Source organism: Oryx dammah, unplaced genomic scaffold (assembly GCF_014754425.2).
Source record: "Oryx dammah isolate SB20612 unplaced genomic scaffold, SCBI_Odam_1.1 HiC_scaffold_3, whole genome shotgun sequence".
Classification (NCBI taxonomy): Eukaryota; Metazoa; Chordata; class Mammalia; order Artiodactyla; family Bovidae; genus Oryx; species Oryx dammah.
In genome coordinates, this window is record NW_024070187.1 from 84,127,299 (window position 1) to 84,153,923 (window position 26,625).

Genomic DNA, 26,625 nt, shown 5'->3' on the forward strand with positions numbered 1-26,625 from the left:
AGTGACTGAAAAACAATAGGAGCCACTCTAATGGAAGAAAATGAAGATGAACTAAAGAGTCTCTTGATGAGGGTGACCAAGTAGAGTGGAAAAGGTAGTTTGAAACTCAACATTCAAACAACTAAGATCATGGCATCCAGTCCCAACACTTCACGGCAAATAAAAGGGGGAAAAAAAATAGAAGCAGTGACAGACTTTATTTTCATGGGCTCCAAAAATCCCTGAGGATGGTGACTGCAGCCAAGAAATTAAAAGATGTTTGCTCACTGGAAGGAAAACTATGATAAACCTAGACAGCATATTAAAAACCAAAGACATCATTTGCTGACAAAGGTCCTTATACTCAAAGCTATAGTTTTTCCACTCGATATATATGAATATAAGAGTTGGACCATAAAGAAGGATAGTTTAATTGCTAAGTCATGTCCATTTCTTGTGACCCCATGGACTGTAGCCTGCCAGGCTCCTCTGTCCATGGGATTCTCCAGGCAAGAATACTGGAGTGGGTTGCCATTTCCTTCTCCACGGGACTTCCGGACTCAGGAATCAAACCCGGGTCTCCTGCATTGCAGGCAGATTCTTTACCAACTGAGCTATGAGGGAACCTCAAATAAGAATGAGCACTGAAGCATTGATGCTTTTGGACTGTCATGTTGGAGAAGACTTGAGAGTCTCTTGGACTGCAAGGACATCAAAACAGTCAATCCTAAAGGTAATCAATCCTGAAAGTTCATTTGAAGGAGTAATGCTGAAGCTGAGGCTCCAATACTTTGGCCACCTGATGGAAAAAGCTGATTCACTGGAAAAGAGCCTGATGCTTGGAAAGATCGAAGGAGCAGGGGCTGGAAGAGGATGAGTTGGTAAATAGCATCATCAACTCAATGGACAGCAATTCGAGAAAACCCTGGGAAATAGTTTGAGGAGCTTGGCATGGTGCATTCCACAGGGTTGCAAAGAGATTGACAGGACTTAGCAACTGAACAATAACAAGCCAACAGAGTAGCAACATTGGGACACATCCTATTGACATCACAAAGGAAAAGAGAACTCTGGAGTATCTAGCGAGCTGAGTCACTTCAGTCGTGTCCAATTCTTTGTGACCCTATGGACTGTAGCCTGCCATGGGATTCTCCAGGCAAGAACACTGGACTTTGCGACCCTATGGACTGTAGCCTGCCATGGGATTCTCCAGGCAAGAACACTGGAGTGGGTTGCCATACCCTCCTCCAGGAGATCTTCCCAACCCAGGAATCGAACCCAAGTCTCCTGTAGCTCCTGCATTGTTGGCAGACTCTTTAGCGCTGAGCCACCGGGGAAGCCCCCGGAGTATCTGGACCTAACAATTATGTGTTGGACCTGGAAGTGATACATGCAACTTCAGCTCATTTTCATTGGTCAGAGAGTTTTGCACAATTGTACTAAACTCAAGGACTGGGGCATTATTGTTGTCAAATATCTGGCATATTTGTTGAGCATCACAAATGATTACCACAATAATGAATTAAATACTTCTGGTAGCATAACAATCTAAGGTGGATAATTCCCACTAATTCCTGTGCCCAGGTTTTCAGTTTGAGTGTTAAATACTAAAATAATAAAGTGGAAATCATTCCAGGAAGTAAGTACTCAGAGAAGTAAAAAGAAGCATGGTTAATTACCTTAGGCAGGGATTTTGCAGACTTGTATTGCAGTCCTCCAACAAATTCAATGTTAGGTTAAGTAAGGGTATGGAAATTCAAAATTCTGTTCAGATCAACATTTCAGCTTTTTCCCATAATTTCACATAATGTGGTAGGTTTTCCTGAACAAAAATGAAAGATGCTAAAGGGAAAACAATCTGATACATGTATTGCCATCACATTTTCTGAGTAAAGTCTTTAAAGAACCTATATTAGTCTTAGGCAACCCATGAAAAATCAATAGTTCTTATCCCGCCAAGAGTACACATCACTGAGATTATGAAGAAACAAACACTGATTTAAGCATGGAACAAACCAAAAAGCCTGCTGCTTTCTCTCTGTTTGAGCTAAACCCGAGCCCCACTCCATGCTCAGAATCAGCACTTGCTTCTAGCAATAAACAAGAAACTCAGCCAGTGATCCTCAGCCCTGTATGGTAGAGTCTCCTTCTCTTCTGGAATTCCATTTTATCTCATCCTCCTCACTCCAAAAGCCTTTGATAGCTTTAATAATGACTTTTGTAACTGACTCATTTTTTTTTTCTTTCTTTCCTGGTGTTTGGGAGTGTGCTGCCACAACTAATTACATCCTACCCAGAAATGAAATCTTACAATAAAAATTTTAAAGTGATTCTTTCATTTTATACAAAATGAAAGTGTCTGTTTCCTAAGGCTTTGTTCCCTTTTGTGAAAATAGAGCATTGCATCATAATCTGGCAGCTAAATATTTGCTCTTTTGACATATTTGCTGACAAACAGTACAAAAGTGTTCCCTTCCAAACAAAGTGGAAAGCAAATGAATATTTACAGAATAAGAATGCAAGTAAGTGACTCTGAATTAAATCACTTTCCAGGGTTTGGAGCCTGAGCTTCATTTCTGAATTCTATATAACTACAGTGGTTGTAAGGAACCTTACTCAGAGTTGGTGTCTTTTTGAAATATGCATTCTGTGTCACTGAGAGGAGGAAACCGTAGCTCTATTGTTTCTCACCATAAGGCTTTTTGAATATTTTCCTTGGTGTTCCAAGTGTGCTAAAGTTTTAATTAGAAAATGTGAGGATTTTGATCTGTCAAGAAAATCTATATACATAGGAGATCACAAGCAAAACTCTGTAGTTCAGTGGTTTGATTCTGGTAACATCAAAAATCAAAACCCAATTTCAGACTCAGTATATATTGCATTTTGGAGCCTTACTGGTGTCAGCCAAGGGTATAATTTATTCTCTTTGTGAAATGTTTTATTCCCATGCCCTTAAGCCTATGAAGGTTTTATTAGGATAGAATTTAAATATCATGTAATTATTCCTTTTATCTAAACATCTATATAGCTTTTTGTATAACACCGTGAAACCATCACCATCATTACATTTTAGAAAATTTCATTACTCCCCAAAGAAATCCTGTATCCATTGATGGCCATTCCCCATTTCTTCCTCTTCTCAGCCCTTGACAACCACTCTTCTACTTTCTCTCTCTCTTTTCCTATTTCAGAAAAACCTTGTTTCACTTAATATAAATGAAAGCATACACTATGTGATCTTTTGTGCCACTTTCACTTAGCATAACATTTTCAAGGTTCATAGTGTGGCCAAATGTATCAATATTTCATTACTTTTTGTTCCTGAATACTATTTTTGCAAGGATATTGTGCATTTTTTTTCATCCATTCATCAGTTGATAAAGATTTGGGTTGTTTTCTTATTTGGCTACTAAGAATAATAAGGCAGCTATGAGCATTCATGTATGTGTTTTGTGTGGCAAAATGGGTTCGTTTTTCTTGGTTATAGACCTATGAGTAGAATTGTGGGATCATGTCATTGATTTGCTTTATTTCATATCAAGATACATTTTTGTTGTTGTTAAATCTCTGCTGCTGCTACTGCTAAGTTGCATCAGTCGTGTCCAACTCTGTGCGACCCCATAGACAGCAGCCCAACAGGCTCCTCTGTCCCTGGGATTCTCCTTAGTAATCCACTGTGCTTCAAACATCTTATTGAAATGAAGACAATATAGTAGGAAAACTAAAAACTATATCAATTATTGATATAATTGATCTGGATAAAGAAATTGTGAGAAAAATATTTCAAATTTGGAAATGCATTTCCCCATTTCCAAAAGTACATACCACTTTTGATACTACGCTAGGGCATTTGTTGAAGAATGAATGATTGAAAGATATTTTACATTTATAGAAAAGTGCACCTATGTTTTATTTTGTATTTATTATTGATTTCATGCAGATTTTTGTGCTTAGACACTGTGAAGTTAAATGTTAACTTGCATATTTCTGTCTGGTAAAAAAAAAAAATCATCCCTTAAATTATGATTTATTGCCCTATTAGACATCAACTATTTTTGTGTATACCCTAATAATATTATCTTTGCACTCTTTTTTCCCCAAGGTGTTTATAGTTCCTCAAAATATTTTTTGAACCAGATGTTATCTTACTTGTTTCTTCCTCAATTATTAGAACATATTGGTACATATTTTAATAATTATATAAACATAATTTATATCTTTAATTTTTAAATATATACTTGGAATACATTATATAATGAAGATTCTAAACTGATCCTGAATGACAATCTATATCTAATAGTATTTTTTAATTTAAGAGAGTAAAATAAATGTTTTTCTTCTATTTCACAAGACTGTATTCTTCTTTCTCACATTAATGACATATTTCTCAAAGAATATTTTAGGGGAGAATAGAAAGAGCTAGGAGAGAATCACAATCTTATCTCATTATTAATGCTTCACTATAAAAGAGGTTCCAAAACTGAGTACCAAACTGCTGGAACCAGAAGTAAACAACTTAAATCCAGGTATAGGTCAGTCACTGGTTGGTCCATGACTCAGAAAATGTCACTAGGATGAGATTTTAAGTTATCTGTTTTCAGTTTTGCCTCTTGTATCGTGGACTCTAAACATGAGTGAGCAATGGATGCAGCAGTTTTCCCCTACATTTTTTAGGGTAAAGACTAGAGAAACAGCACCTATTTCTGTCACAAAATTTCAGGAAAATGTCTCAATGCAACAAGTCAACCTTGATTAGGTCATATGCCTTTTGAACTTATTTCATATTTCTTGGCAGCGTACTTCATTAAAAGCTTTCATGTTGTTTGTGAGTCTTTGAAGAAATAATTCCTTACAGGAAATTTAGAACAGATACTCAAAATAATGGAAAAGGGAAATGGCTATAAAACAAGATGTTGCAACTATCAGGTGCTGATAGTTTAATTTTTGAGAAATAGGTTGTTGTTGTTTTTTAGTAATGATATATTATTAGAGATACTTTTGTCAAAAATATCAATAAATAAAACAATGTTGAAATTCATATGAAATTGAAAAAGACCCCAATAGACTAAGCAATCCTGAGAAAAAAGAATAACCCACAGGCATCACACTTTCTTGTTTCAAGTAATGGTATAAAACTATACTAATCAAGGTCATATGGTACAGGTATAAAAACAGACACATGAACCAACAGAACACAATCAGAACACAATCAGAATTCCAGAAATAAACTCATGTATATATATATGGTCAACTAATATTTCACAACGGAGCCAAAAATACTCAATGGAAAAAGATAGTCTTTTAAATAATTCTTCCTGAAGAAATGAATATTCTCATGCAAAAGAATAAAAATAGACACAAATCTTATTCCACTACAAAAATTAACTAGGAATGGATTAAAGACTTTGATGTATGACTTGAAACCATAAATTTCCTAGAAGAAAATATGGTAGAAATTTTCTTAATACAGATCCTGGCAATGATTTTTTTTTAATTAACACCATAAGCATAAGCAATAAAATTAAAAATAAACAAGTGGGATTAATTCAGACAAAAAAGACTATGCATAGGAAAAGAAATGATCTGCAAAATGAGAAGGCAACTCATAGATGAGAGATACTTGTAAACCATGTATCTGATTCAGGGTTATTACTCAAAATGTCTAAAGAACTCAAATACAATTCAGTACCAAAAGTCAATTTTATAAAATTAGCAAAGGATCTGAATATAGAATTTTTTTCCAAAGAAGATATTCAAGTGGCTAACAAGTACATAAAAAGATGCTCATCATTGCTATTCAGGGAAATGCAAATTAAAACCACAGTGAGATATTAGGTTGGTGGAAAAATAATTTCAGTCTTGCATTGTTGACCTTTGACATTTGATATTGGAATACATTCTTAAATGTGGTTATGATATACATCATTTTAATATGTATTTCTTGCTTTATTTTGTGCTAATGAATTATTACTTGCTATTTATTTTATGTATGTTTTAGACTATGGAAATAATGTTAGACAAAAAGCAAATTCTAGCGATTTTCTTATTTGAGTTCAAAATAGCTCATAAAGCAATGTTGACAACTCACAACATCAACAATGCATTTAGCCCAGGAACTGCTAATGAACATACAGTGTAGAGGAGGTTCAAGAAGTTTTGCGAAGGAGGCTAGAGCCTTGAAGATGAGCAGCACAGTAACTGACCTTCAGAAACTGATAATGACCAACAGAAAGGACCAGGAAGCTGATCGTCTTACCACTACACAAGAAGTTGCCTAAGAACTCTGCATCGACCATTCCACAGTTGTTCTGCATTGGAAGCAAACTGAAAAGGTTAAAAAGCTCAATAAGTGGGTGCCTCATGACCTGACTGCAAGTCAAAAAAAATCATCATTTTAAAATGTCATCTTCTTTTCTTCTATGCAGCAAAATAGAATCATTTCTGTATTAAATTGTGACATGCAACAAAAAGTGAATTTTATACAATGACCAGCAATGACCAGCTCAGTGGCTGAGAAGAAGCTCCAAGTCAGTTTCCAAAGCCAAACTTGCACCAAAAATGAGCCCTGGTCATTGTTTGGTGGTCTGTTGCACAACTGATCCACTACAGCTTTCTGAATCCTGGTGAAACCATTAAATCTGAGAAGTATGCTCAGAAAATCAATGAGAGGCACTGAAAACTGCAACACTTGCAGCCAGTGTTGGTCAACAGAAAGGGCCCAGTGTTTCTTCACAACAATGCCTAACCGCATGTTGCACAACCAATGCTTTAAAAGTTGAACCAGCTGGGCTACAAGGTTTTGCCTTGTTTGCCATATTCATCCTTGCCAACTGACTATCACTTCTTCAAGCATCTCCATGACTTTTTGCAGGAAAAATGCTTCCACAACCAGCAGGATACAGAAAATGTTTTCCAAGATTTTTATGCTACAGGAATAAACTTACTTTTCATTGGCAAAAAAATGTGTTGATTGTAAGTAACTTTGTGCAATGATGAGTGTTAACTAGAGTTCTTATGGTGTTCATTTCACAATGTTGTTGTTTGTGTCCTAAGCCATTTCAGTCACATCCAACTCTGTACGACCCATGGACTGTAGCCTGCCAGGCTCCCCTGTCCATGTGATTCTCCAGGCAAGAATATTGAAGTGAGTGTTGTTGTTTAGACACTAAGTTATGTCCAACTCTTTTGTGACCCCTTGGACTGTAGCCTGTCAGTCTCCTCTGTCCATGGGATTCCCCAGGCAAGAATACTGGAGTGGGTTGTCATTTCCTTCTCCAGGGGACTTTCCCAACCCAGGGACTGAACCCATGTCTTTTGCATTGCAAGCTAAGTCTTTATCACTGAGCCAGCTGGGAAGCCTTCATTTCACAATAGGACACATATAAAATCATTATATTATATATCTGTGATAAAGGAAAATGATTTTAAGGCGGGACAAGGAAAATTTAATACAAAATTTCCTCTGTCATTTGTGATAATACTCCATCCCCTCCTTCAGTTTATCTGCATTATACATAAACTAAATCCCCTTAGAAGATACAGAAATGCCTATTCACCAAAAAACAAAACAAAAAACTTCTTCCTGCTGCCAGAAAGTTAACACCTCGGAAAATAATGCTCCTTCCTTAATCATGTAAAGGGTCACAATGACACACCACTTGCCTTTTGGGCCTATGGAATCTGTCAATATTATGCTGATGTATAACCCTTTATATCAAAAACCTATACAAATATGTTTTTGACTTTTAATGGGCAGAGAAATTTCCTCAGCGCTTTCTGAAAGACTATCTTCTGGGTTATAATCCTAAATTTGACTTGATTAAGATTTTCAATCTATTTTGTATACTGGCTATTGATTAATTTTTCACTGACACCTGAAACTAATGCAGTGTGTTATGTTAAATATATCTTTAAAACATCAAACAATATAAGCAGGGAACTGCTTTGTCAAAGATATTTTAGGCAAAATCATTCCTAACACAATTATATATAAAAGATCAATTATGCAAAAGGAAAAACAAAAGAGTAAACAGATATGCTAAAATAGAGGGAAAAAAAATGTGCTCAGGCTTACAGCTCTCTAGTGGACCGCTAATGCAATTATGAATAGAACACCACCAACAAGAAAAAGGGGCTTCCCTGGTGGCTCAGACAGTAAAGATTCTGCCTACAATGTGGGAGGCCTGGGTTCAATCCCTGAGTTGGTAAGATCCCCTGGAGGAGGGCATTGCAATCCACTCCAGTATTCTTGCCTGGAGAATCCCATGGGCAGAGGAGCCTGGCGGGCTACAGTCTATGGGTTCACAAAGAGTCAGACACGACTGAGCAACTAAGCAGGAGCAGGAGCAGGAGGAATAAGGAAAAATACAATTAGATTAAAAGTTTATAAACATAGTCCTTTACAGAAAAATCATAATTTTCTTTTCCCTTTTCTAAGACAAGAACAGATGAAAAGAAGATATATTTATTTTTTAGTTTCATGCTCACCACACGTCAAGCCCTACAACCAGCCAACCAAGTCTAGATAGGATGCAAAAAAAGCCTGAGAAATAGATTAATCAGAAAGAAAGCAGGCTGTAAAAAAGGAGACGTGAACAAGAAAGAAGTAAACCAAGGTTATAGAAAGTAAGCACACTATAAGGTTCGGGTTTTTCCATATATATATATTTTTTAATTTAGCAGCATCAAGCAGGTTTTACTCATAAATAGAGAGAATATTCCTTCTCTAATATGTGTTCAGTACTCAATCATATAAAACAAACACAAAAAGAGAAAGAAAAACATTGTATTTTCCTCACTCAAAACAATTTAGCAACAGGACCCTGTGAGATTTCACTTAAAAATCTTTTCTAAATTTTCATACAATCAGATAAATATTTACACTATACATATGAAATAAGAATCATTCTTACATGTAAATTTCTTTTGCCTAAAACCTTGCTGTAATACTCATTCCATTGTAGAAATATATCATATGAATAAGTCATATCACTCATTGTATACAATAAACAATTAACTAGTCTCTGTGCAAAAGTTATGTTGTCTGTCAGTCTTGATGCACTGGCAGGAACATATGAAAATGGCATAGAAGTCCAGGGCACAATTGCTCAATGATATTTCCAAAGGAAACCTGAAAAGATTTATGTAAAGGGAATGTTGAGGAGCTCAGCCACCAACTCCCCACAAAAATTTAAAGGATCAGCAATACAGATATCAAACTTAGCTGCCTGTAGCGTCCTAGGTAACTCCTATTTGTGACAGCACTATCACGTACTCTTTTGGCTTTTGCTAATAAAGTATTCATCAGTTTTTTCCAGTTTACTTGCATTTTTTTCATGTCCCACAGTGACAGTTTGGGCAGTTCAAAAGAAACTGTATAGAAATCAGTATTGAGCTCTTCGATGAGAGTTTGTTTACTTACTGGCCATTGGATAATCTCTACATTAAAAGGAATCTTGGTATGATCCATCAGAAGGCTTGGTGAACATACAAGAAAGGGTATCTCGTGTCTAGGAAGGTGGAGTTCTTCCAGAATAACTTTTAATCCAATGAACTAAAATTCTCAGGCCTTCCAGTACTTTCCTCATCCTTCCAGGGTCAAAGTGAAAAGTGAAAGTTGCTCAGTCATGTCTGATTCTTTGCAACCCCATGGAATATACAGTCCATGGAATTCTCCAAGCCAGAATACTAGAATGGGTAGCCTTTCCCTTCTCCAGGGGATCTTCTCAACTCAGGGATCAAACCCAGGTCTCCCGTATTGCAGGCAGATTCTTTATGAGCTGAGCCACAAAGGAAGCCCAAGAACACTGGAGTGCATAGCTTTTCCCTGCTCCAGCAGACTTTCCTAACCCAGGAATTGAACTGGGGTCTCCTGCATTGCAGGTGAATTCTTTACCCACTGAGCTAGGAGGGAAGCTCTCCAGGGTCAAAGAGACATAGAATCAGCATGAAAAGGACACAGAAGTCTTTCACAGTTTTCGTGACTAACTCTTGCTCAAACTAAATTTGGGCTTAAGCCAAGTGTGTGAAACTCACAACTCAAAGATCTCTTCTTAACCCTCCCAATGTTTATAGTAGGTTGGGCTGAACTTTGAATTGTGTACTTTGCAATAAAGGTAAAATGAAATGTAGCCGTTATTGACTAGAAAAATGTTGATTAAAGTCAATAAAAAATAAATAAGAGAAAAAAACTCAGAAGAGTTTATAAGTTTCTTTCAGAGAATATCAAAAGAAAGGGCTTAAAGTTAAACATAAACCCATAATAACTTTTAAATAATGTTAAGAAAATTCATCATCAGGTATGCATATTTAATTAAGACTGGATGTTTGGGATCTTTTTCTCTGGCTTTATTTAAATGTTCATTTGATCAGAATTGTATAAATCTCTCTAATATTTCTTTGTGATAATTATACTAGATATTCCACATAGAAAAGAGAACATCACTTACTGCCATAAGGAAAGAATATGCCCACTTTAAGAGGTGTTAAGGCAGAGACACTTTCAAATAAATATTTTGATGTTAAATAAAGTGCTCTTTTCACTAAATCACATATATCTTTATGAAAAAGAGATAAATATATCTTTTTACTATAGCTATAGATATGAATTAAAGTTCAGATTCTAGGTCTGATTTACATTATGTTGTGAAAAGATATCTCACAGTGGAAAAGGTATGTCATAAAGATATCTTGACAATTTTATCCTTCATTCCAGGGTATCTGCTTCTATTTCCTTTACTATCTGTTTGAAGATATTTCTTATAATGTAGAATTCCTTTTTTTTTTTTTGGGGGGGGGGGCTTAGATTTTTACACGTGGAAACCATGATCTAGTGTAAAAATGGATTCAGTGATATTTAGGGCAATAACTTCATCTATAACTTTTTTGCTTAAAAAAACTTTCTTCAAGTGAATAATCAATAAGAGTATGTGATGATAATAGTATCATCTTAAGAATAACTGGCTAATAAGGAAAAGATAATTCAGTAATTATCCAAAGATAAAATTATGAAAGAACTGTGAAGAAATAAAACACCTCATTTCATACAAAGAAAACCCTATAGGGATATTCAGGCTTCCCAGGTGGCATCAGTGGCAAAGAACCCTCCTATCAGTGTAGAAGACTTAAGAGACACGGGTTTGATCCCTAGGTCAGAAGGGTCCCCTGAGGGAGGGCATGACAACCCTTTCCAGTATACTTTCCTGGAGAATCACATGGACAGAGGAGTCTTGAGAGCTATGGTCCATAGGGTCATACAGATTCGGACATGACTGAAGTTATATAGCCTGCATACATAGGGATATTACTGACTTTTTTAGAAGAAAGTCCAGGCCAAAATAGAGTTGGTTCATATATTCAAAGTTCTTAAAGAAGAAGCACTATCCCCAATAATTTTATGTGAAAATGATGTTCTTCAGAAATAAAAGAGAGATCAACATTTTGTCAGACAAACAAAATCTGAGTACAAAATTACAGACCAGGATCTTTAATGAATGTAGATGTAAAATTAGCAAATCAAATTCAACAGCACAAAAATTGGATCATACTCCATGATCAAATAGAATTTATCTATAGGTTTCAAGGATGGGTCAACATACATAAATCAATAATGCGGTACTCGTCATTAAGAGAATGAAAAACAAAATTAAAGGCTCATCTTAATATATGTGAACAAATCTGGAACATAAAAACTCTTCATGATAAAAATGCTTAACAAACTGGATATAAAAACAACATGATCTACATAATAAAGTCCATCTATGACCAACCTGGGCTTCCCTTACAGCTCAGTGGTAAAGACTCCATCTGCAGTGCAGGAAACACAGAGATGCAGTTTTGATCCCTAGGTTTTTGGGAAGATCCCCTGGAGGAGGGCATAGAACCCACTGCAGCATCCTTGCTTGGAAAAAAAAAAAAAAACCCTGGAGAGAGGTACCTGGGGAGCTATAGTCCATGGGGTTGCAAAGAATCATACACAACTGACGTGACTGAGCATGACAAGCCTACAGCTATCATCATACAAAATGAAGGAAGGCCGGAAGTTTTTCCTCTAAAATTCCATCAGGAACAATGCATGTGTGCTACTCAATAGAATATTAGATGTCCTAGCCAGAACAACCAGGCAAGGAAAAGAAATAAAAGATATCTAAATTGGAAAGGAAGAAATACAATTTTCTTCCTTTTCAGATGACATGATCTTATATATAAGAAATTCAAAGATTCCACCAAAAACTGTTAGAAGCAATTAATGGATTCAGAGTATTTTTAGGGTAAAAATCACCATACAAAAATAAGTTGCATTTCTATACACCAACAGCAAAACATCTTAAAAATGATGAAAGGAAACAACCCTATTCAAAATAAAAACAAAAGCAATAAAGTACTTGGAAATAAATTTAACAAGGTAGTGAAAGTTCTGAACACTATAGACTTTCTTTGAAATAAATAGAAGAAACATAAAAAGTTACAATGATATATATATGTGTGTGTGTGTATATATATATATTCATGGATGAGTAGAATTAATATTGTCAAAATGTCCATGCTAATCAAAGGTGACTTTTTTCAATGCAATTAATATACTAATTACAAAGCATGTTTAAACAAATAGAAAAAAATCTGAATATTTGTATAGGCCACAGAACACCCTGAATTGTTGAAGCAATCCTGAGAAAGAACGAAGCTGGAGTCATTATACTTCTTGTTCAAATTATGTCACAATGCAATAATAATTAGAACAGTATAACATTGGCATAAATTATGCACATACGCCAATGGAACAGAATTGAGAATTTTAAAAAGTGTCAAATATAACATCAGCTAATATTTGATATGGGGTCAAATAACACTAAAAGGGAAATGGATAATATACTCAATTAATGGGATTGGAAAACCAGTGGCTCATATCACTTTTATATATCCCAGTCTTATGAATAGCTAAAATTGCTAAAATGTCAGGTTAATGGTATGTAACCATTTTGCTGAGTTCATGCAGATAATAAAATAAAATCCTTCCAGTATATGTGACTATTCCTATCAGGGTAAATAGCCACTGTGAAAGAGATCCAGTTAGAAAGTAGGTGCCAAGTATCCAGCTGATCTACTCAAACTATGGTGCCATATCAGGAATTCAGTGTTTAATTAGATCTCTAGCAGATATGATCCTCCTGTCACTCAGTTAGGGCATAGTTGTCGGGAGCCACATTAGGCATTACTGACAAAATAGAGGCATGGCCCTAAATCCCCTCCCTTGGTTCCATAGGCACAGACCCGGACCTGGAATGAAGAAGTTAGGCTTTGTGATTCTGACTTGTTTTTTCCTTTCCTCGGCTAAGTTGACTGTAGAGAATATTAAGGTGCTTATTGTTTTTGAGAGGAGCATGAGAAGGCATAAAGGCTTCTGCAGCTGTGCTCAAAGAATAATTCATAAAGTTAATCATTGACATTTGTTCAAGAACTTTTACAAAAAAGTGTTCCAGGGTGAGCACACAGGCCACAGCTTGAGGCCATGGGAGGGATTGCTATCTGAAGCCCATTTGTGAGAAAAGTGTTTATGGCAAAGGAGTTTGCTGAATTTAAGGCTTAGGAATAATTAAAATAGTTAGAAGCTAAAGATTTAAGGATTGCTGTAATGTTACAATATTCTACTATAGCTTATAGAAATTAGGGACTTTAGAGATATTATTAGCTAGAAGCCCTTTCTAAGAAATAGTGAGCTTAGGATAGTAGGGGCAAATAGGACTTAGAAAGATAAGAATTAAACTGAGGAATGTGGTATGCAGCCCAGACATTTAAGGACACATGAGAAAAAGTAGATAAGAAGAATCACTGAGAAAGGAACTCCTTTTGAGGGGCAACAATGATTTTTGGAGAAAAACAAATCTGGGTCAATGGGAACTAAAAATATCAAACCTCTGACCTAATGCTTTTGTAAAAGTATAAAAGAGAATCATAAGCTTGAAATAAACAGGCAGTCCAAGAAAAATGAGAGGCTGCCTCACTTTCTTGCCAACACCCCACACACCTTCAGGTTGAATCCCTGGCTGCTGGAGCTGGACTCCGGCACATAGTTACATGAGTTTGGTAAATAGGAGTCCAAACATTGGGGACCATGTATAGCTTCACTTACCATCACCACTGCCATTTGGTTAATTTGTTCTAAGGACTGTCACTGGGGTAGATCATGATAGAGGCTGTCTGTTGTGGCCTGGCTGGGTAATTTGGCTTATGTTATTGCTTAATGCCTATCCTATGATAGATGGTTTATGGTGGGAAATAACAGTGTCTCAGAGCCAAGGAGCACAATGAGCTATCAGTAGTCAACAGACCAGAATAAATGGATTCTTTCAAAAACAAAAAATAATGAACCGTGGCAACACCTTGATTTGAGATTTCTGGCTCCCAAAACTGTGAAAGAAGAAATTTCTGTTAAAGTATACTTTACCATCTGAGCCAGGGTTTCCCTGGTGGCTGAAAGGAATGGCAACCCACTCCAGTATTTTTACAGGAGAATTCCATGGGCAGAGGAGCCTGGTGGGCTACAGTCCATGAGGTCGCAAAGAGTCAGACACGACTGAACAACAAACACTAGAGTAAGCTACCAAGGTTGTGGCAATTTGCTATAGCAGCCCTAGAAACCCAATACAGAGTATTCTACTTGATTGTTTCTACTCTTTTTCCACAGGCCAGGAATACAGTTTGGGTTTGGGCCAACAACAAAGTGTATCTATTGTATTACCCATTTGGTAATTGAGAAAATCCTTGGTTGTGACTGTAATACTACCGTCCTCTTGAGAAATGATTGAGCAGATCATTAGCATGTACACCAGGGAAGCCCTTGGTGACTCAGATGGTAACATCGTAGTGTACATGCTAAAGAAGCTGTCTAGTAAACAGGAGATCCAGGGTTTGAATCCAAGCAGTGCCTGACAGTTGACTACAGTATATTATTGTGAATTTCCTGGTGGCTCAGAGGGCAAAGAATCTGTCGGCAATGAAGGAGACTCAGGTTTGATCTCTGGGTTCGGAATATCCCCTGGAGAAGGGAATGGTTACCCACTCCGGTATTCTTATCTGGAGAATCCCATGGACAGAGGAGCTTGGTGGGCTAAAGTCCATGGGGTCACAAAGAGTTGGACATGACTGAACGACTAACACTTTCACTTCACTTTCACAGGGTGTTACACCATTCTTCCTCTGATGGACCCAGTCTCTTCATTAGTCAATGGATCAGATCTGAAAATTCTCAGGCCTAAAAATGTGTCAAATGATTATGATTTTAGGGTAACAATGGTCCTCATCATTCTGATATTTATCCTTGAACTCTTCTAGTAGTATATGCATAATAAATGAATTATAAATTAAACATATATTTTGTGAAGAGTGGTGAGGAAATAGAAATATGAAAGTTTCTTAATGGTTGTTTTTCAACCATTATTGAGAGCTTGTACAAGCAACCTAGAAGTCTTTGAGATTTTGGACCTTGCTCTAATTTGACATTGATCAACTATGTTAATATTTCTTAGGCTTGTTTCTTTAAAGTGTTACATATGTATCAGTTATCCTAAATCATAATATCTCTGTTATATATTGCTGTATAATCAAACAATCCTAAACTTACAGTTAAAATAGCACCATAGTATTTGTTCATGAACCTCTGTATCAGCAATTAGGGCTGGGCCCAGGGAAATGCCATCTTTATTAATATCCTGAGCTTATTCTTTACTATACAGTTAGCCATTAGCTTAGCTGGGGGAGAATGATCAAAGAAGACATCATTCTCTTGGCTGTGGTTTAGCAATAATCCTTGATTCTTGCCTTCCTGTGGCCTCTATGCAGACAACCTTGGACTTTTCCCATGATAACAGAATCCTAGACCAGCTTGCATAAAAGTTCTAGCTGAGTTTGGAAGTCATGCAATGTCACTTCTGCTTCTGCTATTGAGTTTTAGAACAAGCCATTAGTCAATTCCAAATTCAAAAGGTGGAGAAGTAGCCTCCACCTCTTGATGGGAGGAGATACAAAGCAAACAGCCATTTATCATGTACTATGGTCAGAAGCTTATGAAATAGAAAAATCAACAAAGGCAAGCTAATCTGATTCATAACAGGAAGGGTGTGAAGTATTTTGACAGGGCTTTACTGCTGCCTCAGAACAGGGAAATCTGGGGCAGATAATTAGGGTGTTGAGGCCTGGAAAGTGAAATCGAGGGGAACTTTGTAATGTAAGGAAGAGGTTGGCACTGAACAAGGTTTGTGACATATATTTATTATTTTATTTTTTTATGGCATAACTTTAGATTGCTGCACACAGTGAAGTGAGGTCTTGAGTCTTGTCTTACTGAGCAAGCTAAGTGTTTTAATAAGTATACTACTTTAGTTGGTCACATCTTATCACCCTGGGACAAATTAGTAAGCTATTTTTTTCTGGTTCTCAGTATTATCTAAGAGAGGACTTGGGGAAAAAAATTGGTTCTGCTATTTTTTGACATGTCTAATAGAATATAGATGTTCTTATTACTCGTTTTAAAAAAATCCTGCTTTACTGCAATATGGCAGTTTCTTTACAAAACTTTTCTCTTTACTGCCATCTATTGTTGAGAATTGATAAATAAATCACACTGTGTGCTAATTGAATGGCATCACCGACTCCATGGACATGAGTTTGGGTAAGCTCTGGGAGTTGGTGATGGACAGGGAAGCTTGGCATACTGCAGTCCATGGGGTCGCAGAGTCAGACACAACTGAACGACTGAACGGAACTGAATTCACTAACTGCCTCATCCAGAAATTTTATTAGTTTTTTGATTAGTCTTCTTTACCCCTATACTGTTTTATATCAGACTGTCATTAACACATCTGTCTTGGTGCTTTACCTCTAAGATGATATAAGAAAATAGCACTACTTTTCTCTGGTACAAATCTATTTCATTGACTTGAGGGACTTTTTTAGGAAACTTTTTTATTTAAAATATATAGGAATAAATGTGACGTTTATTAAAAATTTCATAGTAGTAAAAATCTAAACTCTCATAATTCTTAAAAACTCTGATTTTTTTTTTTAAGTTTGCTGTGTTTTTAATCAGCACTTAATGAATCAATTACAATACTCAGACTGCTGCATTGTTAAGGTGGTGGTTAAAGTCTAAAGACATACAAACCAACTCCAAGTACCAGGATATTTGCCAGTAGAATCCAGAACAGGAAAAGCAAGCTCTTCCAACAGGAAAGGATTAAGTCAGTTGTGATATTTTTATTGTCAAAGGTCAAGAGAAATATTTGATACTGCATTGGAGAAGGAAATGGCAACCCACTCCAGTGTTCTTGCCTTGAGAATTCCAGGGACGGGGGAGCCTGATGGGCTGCAGTCTATGGGGTCGCACAGAGTCGGACACGACTAAAGCGACTTAGCAGCAGCATTGCCTCTCCAATATTAAATAAGTTACATGACAAAACTTGCCTTTATAACTTTATTGATTTAACTACATATTTACAACTTTTACAGTAGTCCAGCCCTTTTGTAACTTTATCTCCTGTGCTCTTTAAACCAGCCTTGCAAAATGGCCCAGGTGTTTCTTGTATAACACCATTGTTCCACATGCTTTAAGATTAAGAAAATCTGCATGACTTACTGGATTCCTGGTCTAAGTTTTTCTCCACTGCTAGGGAAGAAACTATTTGCATACCACAGTGTATGCTGCTGCTGCTGCTGGTGCTAAGTCACTTCAGTCGTGTCGGACTCTGTGCAAACCCCAGAGAGGGCAGCCCACCAGGCTCCCCCGTCCCTGGGATTCTCCAGGCAAGAAAACTGGAGTGGGTTGCCATTTCCTTCTCCAATGCATGAAAGTGAAAAGTGAAAGTGAAGTCGCTCAGTCGTGTCCGACTCCTAGCAACCCCATGGACTGCAGCCTGCCAGGCTCCTCCGTCCATGGGGTTTGCCAGGCAAGAGTACTAGAGTGGGTTGCCGTTGCCTTCTCCAACCACAGTGTATGGTGTGGCCTAAAAATAACTGCAAGGAACCTATCTCTGTAGCTGTGTTTCAAATATACATATTTTACTTAGGGCAGGCACATTGAGTATCATGCTAAGATAATGAAATTTTCTTAATTTTTTGAAACAAATTGTCACTTATAACTTCTGCAATAAATCCTAAAAATTAAAAACACATTTCTAAACTGATTTCTAATTAATTCCAAAATTGTTCTACTTAATTCTAAAAATTAAAAAGGCAGTACCTTAAAATAAAGTTAGTTAACATATTAATATTTTTAATATTTACAACACTTATACTGGTTTATTTGAATTTAGGAACTTCTCTGTTATTAAGAGCTGTCTTATAAAGAAACAGTGGAGAAGATTAACCCTATAAAGCTCAAAACATTTTCCACTAAATACTATCAGCTAAAAAATATAATCACAACCTGAAAGTAGAGAGCTATTTTATGAAAATTAACCCTAAAAAGCTCAAAACATTTCCCACTAAATACTGTCAACTAAAAAAATAGAGTCACAACCTAAAAGTAGAGAGCTATTTTATTTGGTGGGCATGTTTAGGACTCCAAGCCCAGGAGACAGCATCTAAGGAGCTCTGAGAAAACTGTTCCAAGGAGGCAGGAGGGGAAGTCAAGCTGTGTACAAATTTGCAATAAATGGTGCAGGCAGTCTGAACATCAAAGATCAGTATCAAGCTAAGGAATTTAGCATTCTGTGTATGGGAAGATGCAAGCCTCTGGGCTCCCTGAACTCATTCTTTTCATATGCACCTCAGCTATCTGGGCCAATTCTGTTTTCCTGGTTTACCTTGCTTCTTGCATCCCCCCAGCTCCTCAGCAGTCACTGTGGAGGGTGGCAGCATCCACGTGATCACAGTTTTGGGAGTCCTCATTCTCATTTGGAGGTCAAAAATTGCTGATGGCTGTGACATTCTTATTTATTAATATGGAAGTTAGATATTTTCATTTCACAATACTAATGTAAATGTGAAATGAAGATTATAAAAAATTATTCATTTAAATTTGTACAAACTATTTTAAACTCAAATACTATTTTAAAACTCAAGTACATACATAAGATGAAGAAAGTAGACTGAAAGAGAATATATTGCAACAGCCTAGACCATACTGTTAATTATATTATGCTGCCTGAAATAACAGGCAATCTGGGCTTGGATTACAATATGAAGCAGGGCAAAGGCTAACAGAATTTTGTCAAGAGAACACACTGGTCATAGCAAAGACTCATTATCAACAACCCAAGAGATGACTCTACACATGGACATTACCAGATGATCAATATCAAAATCAGATTGATTATGTTCTTTAATGCCAAACATGGAAAAGCTCTATACAGTCAGCAACAAAAAACAAACAAACATGTAGTTGACTGTGTCTCAGATCATGAACTCCTTATAGCAAAATTCAGGCTTAAATTTAAGACAGTAGAGAAACCACTATGCCATTCAGGTATGACTTAAGTCAAATCTCTTATGATTATTCAGTGGAGATGATGAATAGATTCAAGGGATTAGATCAGGTGACAAAGTGCTTGAAGAACTATGGATGAGAATACATAACATTGTATAGGAGATAGTGACCAAGAAAAATAAATGCATGAAGGAAAATTGATTATCTGAAGAGGCTTTGCAATATCTGAGGAAAGAAGAGAAGCAAAAGGCAAGAGAGAAAGGAAAAGGTGTATACAACTGAATGCAGAATTCCAGAGAATAGCAAGGAGATAAGAAGGCCTCCTTAAATGAACAATGCAAAGAAATACAAGAAAACAATACAATGGGAAAGACTAGAGATTTCTTCAAAAACATTGGAGATACTGAGGGAACATTTCATTCAAGGATGGGTATGACAAGGAGAGAAATTACAGGGGCCTAAAAGAAGCAGAAGAGATTAAGAAGAGGTGCCAAGAATAAACAGAGCTATTTAAAAAGGTCTTAATGACTTGGATAATCACAATGGTGTGGTCACTAACTTGAGCTGGACATACTGGAGTGTGATGTAGTCCATCAAGTGGGCCTTAAGAAGAATTAATATGAACAAAACTACCAGATGTTATGGAATTCCAGCTGAGATAATTAAAATCCTAAGAGATGATAATATTAAGTGCTGCACCCAATATATCAGGAAGTTTGGAAAACTGGGCAGTGGCCACAGGATTGGAAAAGGTCAGTTTTCATTTTAATCCCAATGAAGAGCAATGTCAAAGAATGTTCAAACTACAAAACAAGTCTTCTCATTTCACATGTCAGCAAGTTTATGCTCAAAATCCTTCAAGCTAGGCTTTAGCAGTATGTGAACCGAGAATTTCCATATGTACAAGCTGGATCTGGAAAAGGCAGAGGAATCAGAATTCAAATTGCCAACATCCATTGGATCACAGGAAAAGAAAGAGAATTCCAGAAAAACTTCTGCTTCATTAACTGTGCTAAAGTCATGAATTGTGTGGATCACAACAAACTGTGCAAAACTCTTAAAGAGATGGGAATACCAGACCATCTTACCTGCCTCCTGAGAAACGTGTATGCAGTTCAAGAAGTAGCAGTTAGAACCAGACATGGAAAAATGGACAGGTTCCAAATTGGGAATGGAATAGGTCAAGGATGTATATTGTCACTATGCTTATTCAACTTGTACGCAGAGTACATCATGCAAAATGCCAGGCTGGATGAAGCACAAGCAGGAATCAAGATTGCTGGGAGAAATATCAATAACCTCAGACATGCAAATGACACCACCCTTATGGCAGAAAATGAAGAGGAACTAAAGAGCCTCTTGATGAAAGCAAAAGAAGAGAGTGAAAGAGTTGGCTTAAAACTCAAAATTCAGAAAACTAAGATCATGTCATCCTGTTCCATCAAGAAGACATATCAAAGTGAAAGTTGCTCAGTTGTGTTCAACTCTTTGGGATACATGGGATTCTCCAGGCCAGAATACTGGAGTGGGTAGCCTTTCCCTTCTCTAGGGGATCTTTCCAACCCAGGGATCAAACCCAGGTCTCCTGCATTGCAGGCAGATTCTTCACCAGCTGAGCTACAAGGGAAGCCCAAGGGAAGATCCGGTCCCTTCACTTCATGGCAAATAGATGGGGAAACAATGAAAACAGTGAGAAAGTTTATTTTCTTGGGTTTCAAAATCACTGCAGATGGTGAGTGCAGCCATGAAAGTAAAAGACAATTGTTCCATGGAAGAAAAGCTATGACAAACCTAGACATATTAAAAAGCAGAGACATTACTTTGCCAACAAAGATCCATTTAGTCAAACTATGATTTTTCCAGTAGTCATGTATGAATGTGAGAGTTGGACCATAAATAAAGTTGAGCACCAAAAAATTGATGCTTTTGAAATGTGATGATGAAGACTCTTGAGAGTCCCTTATACAGCAAGGAGATCAAACCAGTCATTCCTAAAGGAAATCAATTCTGAATAGTCATTGGAAGAATTGATACTGAAGCTGAAGCTCCAATACTTTGGCCACCTGATACAAAGAGCTGACTCAATGGAAAAGACCCAGATGCTGGGAAAGATTGAAGGCAGGAAGAGAAGAGGGCTACAGAAGATGAAATGATTAGATAGCATCACCTACTCAGTGGACATGAATCTGAGCAAACTCCAGGAGATAGTGAAGGACAGAGGAGCCCCATGCTGTAGTCCATGGGGTCAAGAGTGGGACACGACTTAGCAACTGAACAATACAGCAGTATTCTACTTCTTTATGATTGTTATGTTAGAATATTATGAGTACTCAAAGCTGCTATGTGTATGTATTTAAGTATAATCCTTGTATTCATTAATTCTTTTAAATAAAAAAATGGAATATAAATACATTATATGTATGCACTGTACACTAAACACTTTTTATAATCAGATAATTTCAGACTTAGAATTAAGTTTAGGATTCATGTTAAGGCATTGTAAAATAAACAGTTTCAAGTATTTTCTTGAAATATTCTACATGTATTTATAATTTTTACAGCAATGCTTCCAAATCAACAAGAAAATTATAAGCCTTTAATAAAGAGAAGTAGAATTTTTTAAAATTATAGAATTTACCAATCTGATATTCAGTAAAACGAACTAAATTATCAGCAATTAACAACTTGGTAACAGCAAAACAATTAGACATCAAGATCATCATTTCTGAGAAACAAAATATCATAGCAAGGCCTGCTGAAGCTTCTTAACTCACTTTCCTGCTCTTAATGAAATTTACAGTGTCATGAAAATTATGATTTGAACATGTCTCTAAACAAAAATCTTTGGACTAGAATATGGGTGGAGGGGGAAATGGACCACAAGGATGACTTTTCAGAATGCACACATGGCAAATATTGAGTTTCTTTCCTTTGGAAATGAATACATTGACGTCTTTGTCTAGAAAGGCTTGTCTCTAGGGCTTTTAGCAGGTGGTTTGCACAGACTAGCTTCTCTAGAAAAGCTGCACAATATTTCATTTGAGTGTACCTTCTCTCCTACCTCCTGACGTTCATGTTTCAGTAATGTGCATGGAATGTTATAACTATGCTCTGAGATTTGTGTCTGAATAAAAACAATTGAGTCTGAGATAACCTGGAAATACATTTTAAAATATGGTATCTATCCACATTTGGAGCAAACACTGAAAGCAAGATGAAAAATGTGACTTAGCAACAACTTGCACGACATTAGGGAAAAATACATAAAACTGAAGAACTTACAATGTAATTAGGCATTACACATAATTCAAAAGAAGAAGAGAGTTTAAGTGAGAACTTGAGAGTTGAATAACACCTCAAAGATCAGATTATGAAACAATAGGAGGTAATAAAAGATATTTTCAGCTATTTTATAACTGGTATGAATGCCAATTACTCTCGTGCATAAAAATACAACTGAATAGAGAGGGTCATGAACATAAATTTCTTCCTTATTCCTTTAAATTTTGAGAGTGACTCCTTCCCTGATAAGCTCCAAGACATGACGGTTGTATTCCACAGCTTCAGATAGCCCCTGCTTTCTTGGAGTCGACTCTGTACTTCAATTCCCAAATGGGACAATACAAAATATTTTTCACTTTCATCTTATTCTTTAGTTTAATTTGTGATTATGATCAAGATAGCATAGTACTTGATCAAGTAGGATTTTATTCTAAGCAGAGCTGCAGTTCTCTGTGCCTAACCGGATGAATATCCTGTGGAGGAAAATCTGATGAGACAGGATAAAGGTGATTTTTTTTCTTTTTTTTCACTATAGTAGCCTAAAATGCTGACTCTTTTGTTTCACACATATTGGCTGCAAGGAGTGAGGCACGGCCCAGAAGGAAAGTAGGCATGGCTGGAGCAGAACATCACTAGCGCCATGAGCAAAGTATCTGGGGGCGTTGACAGACAGAAGACAACATCTCAGCCAGTAGGGTGAGAAGCATGCATGTCCTCTAAATTCATCCTGCTCTTCCCTGAATGATCGGCAGGTGGCGCACAAACCCTCATTTCTTCTGTGTGGGTAACCCCGCTCACATATACTTGTCTTACTTTCTGGGATAGTTGAGAAAGTGAAAGAGACAGTGAAGTCACTAAGTCGTGTCTGACTCTTTGCGACCCCGTGGACTGTAGCCTACCAGGCTTTTCTGTCCATGGGATTTTCCAGGCAAGAGTACTGGAGTGGGCTGCCATTTCCTTCTCCAGGGGATCTTCCCAACCCAGGAATGGAACCTGGGTCTCCTGCATTGCGGACAGACGCTTTACGGTCTGAGGCATTTAGTTTGAAAGAACTAAAAGTTGAAGAGGAGCATATCAATAAAAAAGAGGTAGTTTGCAAACATTGAGATTAAGTAAAACTATTTGTCTTTTCTTTTTTTGAAGGGCTTTCGAGAGTGGCATTGTAAGTGAAAAATAGAAAATACACAGGATGAGTTTAGACAGAAGGTGAGTGTTAAAAGGCATTAAAACAAACATGATTACTACTTGTCATGAGGGCATCTGAACTCTTAAGTTTCAAATGTGATGTTTTCCAAAAATATAATTAACTTAAAATTTTTATTGTCTGCTTTTTGACTGATTTGCTGTTTTCCCTTCCCTCACTTCCTTCCTTCTTTTTCTCTCCTGTTTTCTCTCTCTCTCTCCCTCTCTCTCTCTCTGTCTCTTCCTGTCTCTCTCTCTTTTTAAGATGTTTGAATCATTTATTGAATCTGTGCTTCTTAAATCACTAGAGGTAAAGCTTATTTTAATAAGTCTGTTTATGGAGACTTAAGCTGTTAAAACAATTCTCTTGTTAGTTTTCTTAAATCATACTATTCTCCCATTTCAATGTTGTACAGATACTGTCAGTTTGGTTTTTAAAGGGGGATGAGATAGAGGATTTGCTTATACTCTATTATTTAATGAAGTATCTTGTTAGTACGAAGGTAACAAGCAGGAAGGCCAGAGGTCTCTAAATGGAGGAAATAGTCTACAAGTGTCAGACATATTTTATCTCTCTCTTAAGTGGCAGGACTGACTTCCCTGGTGGGGCAGACGGTAAAAGTGTCTGCCTACAAAGCAGAAGACCCAGGTTCAATCCCTGGGTTAGGAAGATCCCCTAGAGAAGGAAATGGCAACCCACTCCAGTATTCTTGCCTGGAAATTCCCATGGACAGAGGAGCCTTGGGGCTATAGTCCATGGGGTCCCAAAGAGTCAGACACGACTGAGTGACTTTACTTTCACTTTAAATGGCAGGAGGAAAGATGCAAGTGTTAGATTTTTTCCGCTTCTCCATACAAATTTAAAAAGAGGTTTCTCTTAAAATTCTGTGTTGCCATGATGACACCTGGCTCCACTTGAACTTAACTTTTCTCAAACCTTGAGCTAACCAATGTGTTTTTCTTAATCATTGTTTGGAAATGTTTGTCTTAAACTATATTAATGAACTATGTATTTACCCTAGACTCTTGTCTTCAAGTCTAAGACTTGAAGTTCACCTAAGACTCAGAACAAACTTGACAAACCAGTATGTTTTACTCATACATTGTTCTCCTAATCTATGTTAATGGAACTCTATATTTACTTGGAAACCTGCCTTTCTTCAAGATTCATGTCAATCGTTTTATGAGTCAATCGTTTTGTGAGTCAATCGACTCACCTGGTGCCAATGTTATCACAAAATGCATGTTGTGGGTGAGGGGACTGGTGCCAGTCTCTGAGTTTTGAGACGTTGCCTTATTCTAATTAGCAGACTGCTAGTAGCTGGTAGGCTGCAGTCCATGGGGTCACTAAGAGTCATACATGACTGAGCGGCTTCACTTTGACTTTTCACTTTCATGCATTGGAGAAGGAAATGGCAACCCACTCCAGTGTTCTTGCCTGGAGAATCCCAGGGACGGGGGAGCCTGGTGGGCTGCCTTCTATGGGGTCACACAGAGTCGGACACAACTGAAGCGACTTAGCAGCAGCAGCAGCAGTAGCTATATAACATCCAGCTAAAAACTAGCAGGGGGGCACTCTTTCTGCCCTCTTCTGATGTCTGTGTCAGAAGTTTTCTCTATTTCTTTTATATTTTAATAAAACTTTATTACACAAAAGCTCTGAGCGATCAAGCCTCATCTCTGGCCCTGGACTGAATTCTTCTCCAGAGGCCAAGAATCCCAGGGTCTTCCGTGGTTCAGCAACAACTTTTCATTAGGATGCTAATTTTTTTTTACATAATTTTTTTCTTTTTGAAACTCTGCATGAAAATTTCAGATTAAATACTAATAGGTAGCAAACTTTTTAATAGAACAGCTAAAATTAAAAATACAGAGTTTTAACAGGCCTAATTAGTACAATTATAGAGTTTTATGTACTTTAGTATAAAAATATGAAGATAGGGTATTTCATGAATGGGAATATATGAAGAGTAGAAATTTAGAATAAACAAAGTTAATTGAATGCAATAAAAAAGAAAATATACACTTTTTGACAATAGCATTAGGATTTTTAATTGTTCTAACTATAGAAAATTCAATTTAGAAAGATTCAGTCATTTCAGTTCAGTCGCTCAGTCATGTGTGACTCTTTGCAACCCCATGAATTGCAGCACGCCAGGCCTCCCTGTCCATCACCAACTCCCAGAGTTCACTCAGACTCATGTCCATCGAGTCAGTGATGCCATCCAGCCATCTCATCCTCTGTCGTCTCTTTCTCCTCCTGCCCCCAATCCCTCCCAGCATCAGAGTCTTTTCCAATGAGTCCACTCTTCGCATGAGGAGGCCAAAGTACTGGAGTTTCAGCTTTAGCATCATTCCTTCCAAAGAAATCCCAGGGCTGATCTCCTTCAGAATGGACTGGTTGGAAGATTAGTCTTCTATTTCTAAACCAACTACACTTTAAGTCTTAATAAAGCCTAGAGACATACAGAATATTTGTGAGTGTGATTCCCCTCTAGGTGTTACCTCTCTTTTCCTGGACCTTGGAGCTGACACCTCTGAGAACTTTTGGAAAGAATCAATACAAGTCATAAGATTTCACACAATAAAAAGTTACTAGAATCTTAACATTTTCATCTCTCTTTCATCGAAAATCAGTGATTTCCTAAAAAGATGTATTTTCATAGTATTGTGAAGACTCAGAAGGCAAATGGTAAAATGCGCCCCATATACATTTGAATGTTTTGAGACATTTTTACTTAAAGGTGGTACTAGTTCTGCTC

At 37.0% G+C, this 26,625-nt stretch overlaps 1 pseudogene; it reads right to left on the reverse strand.

Annotated features, from left to right (window-relative positions):
- Positions 1 to 1,760: 1,760 nt before the first annotated feature.
- Positions 1,761 to 18,900, reverse strand: LOC120861604 (annotated as a pseudogene).
- Positions 18,901 to 26,625: the final 7,725 nt, after the last annotated feature.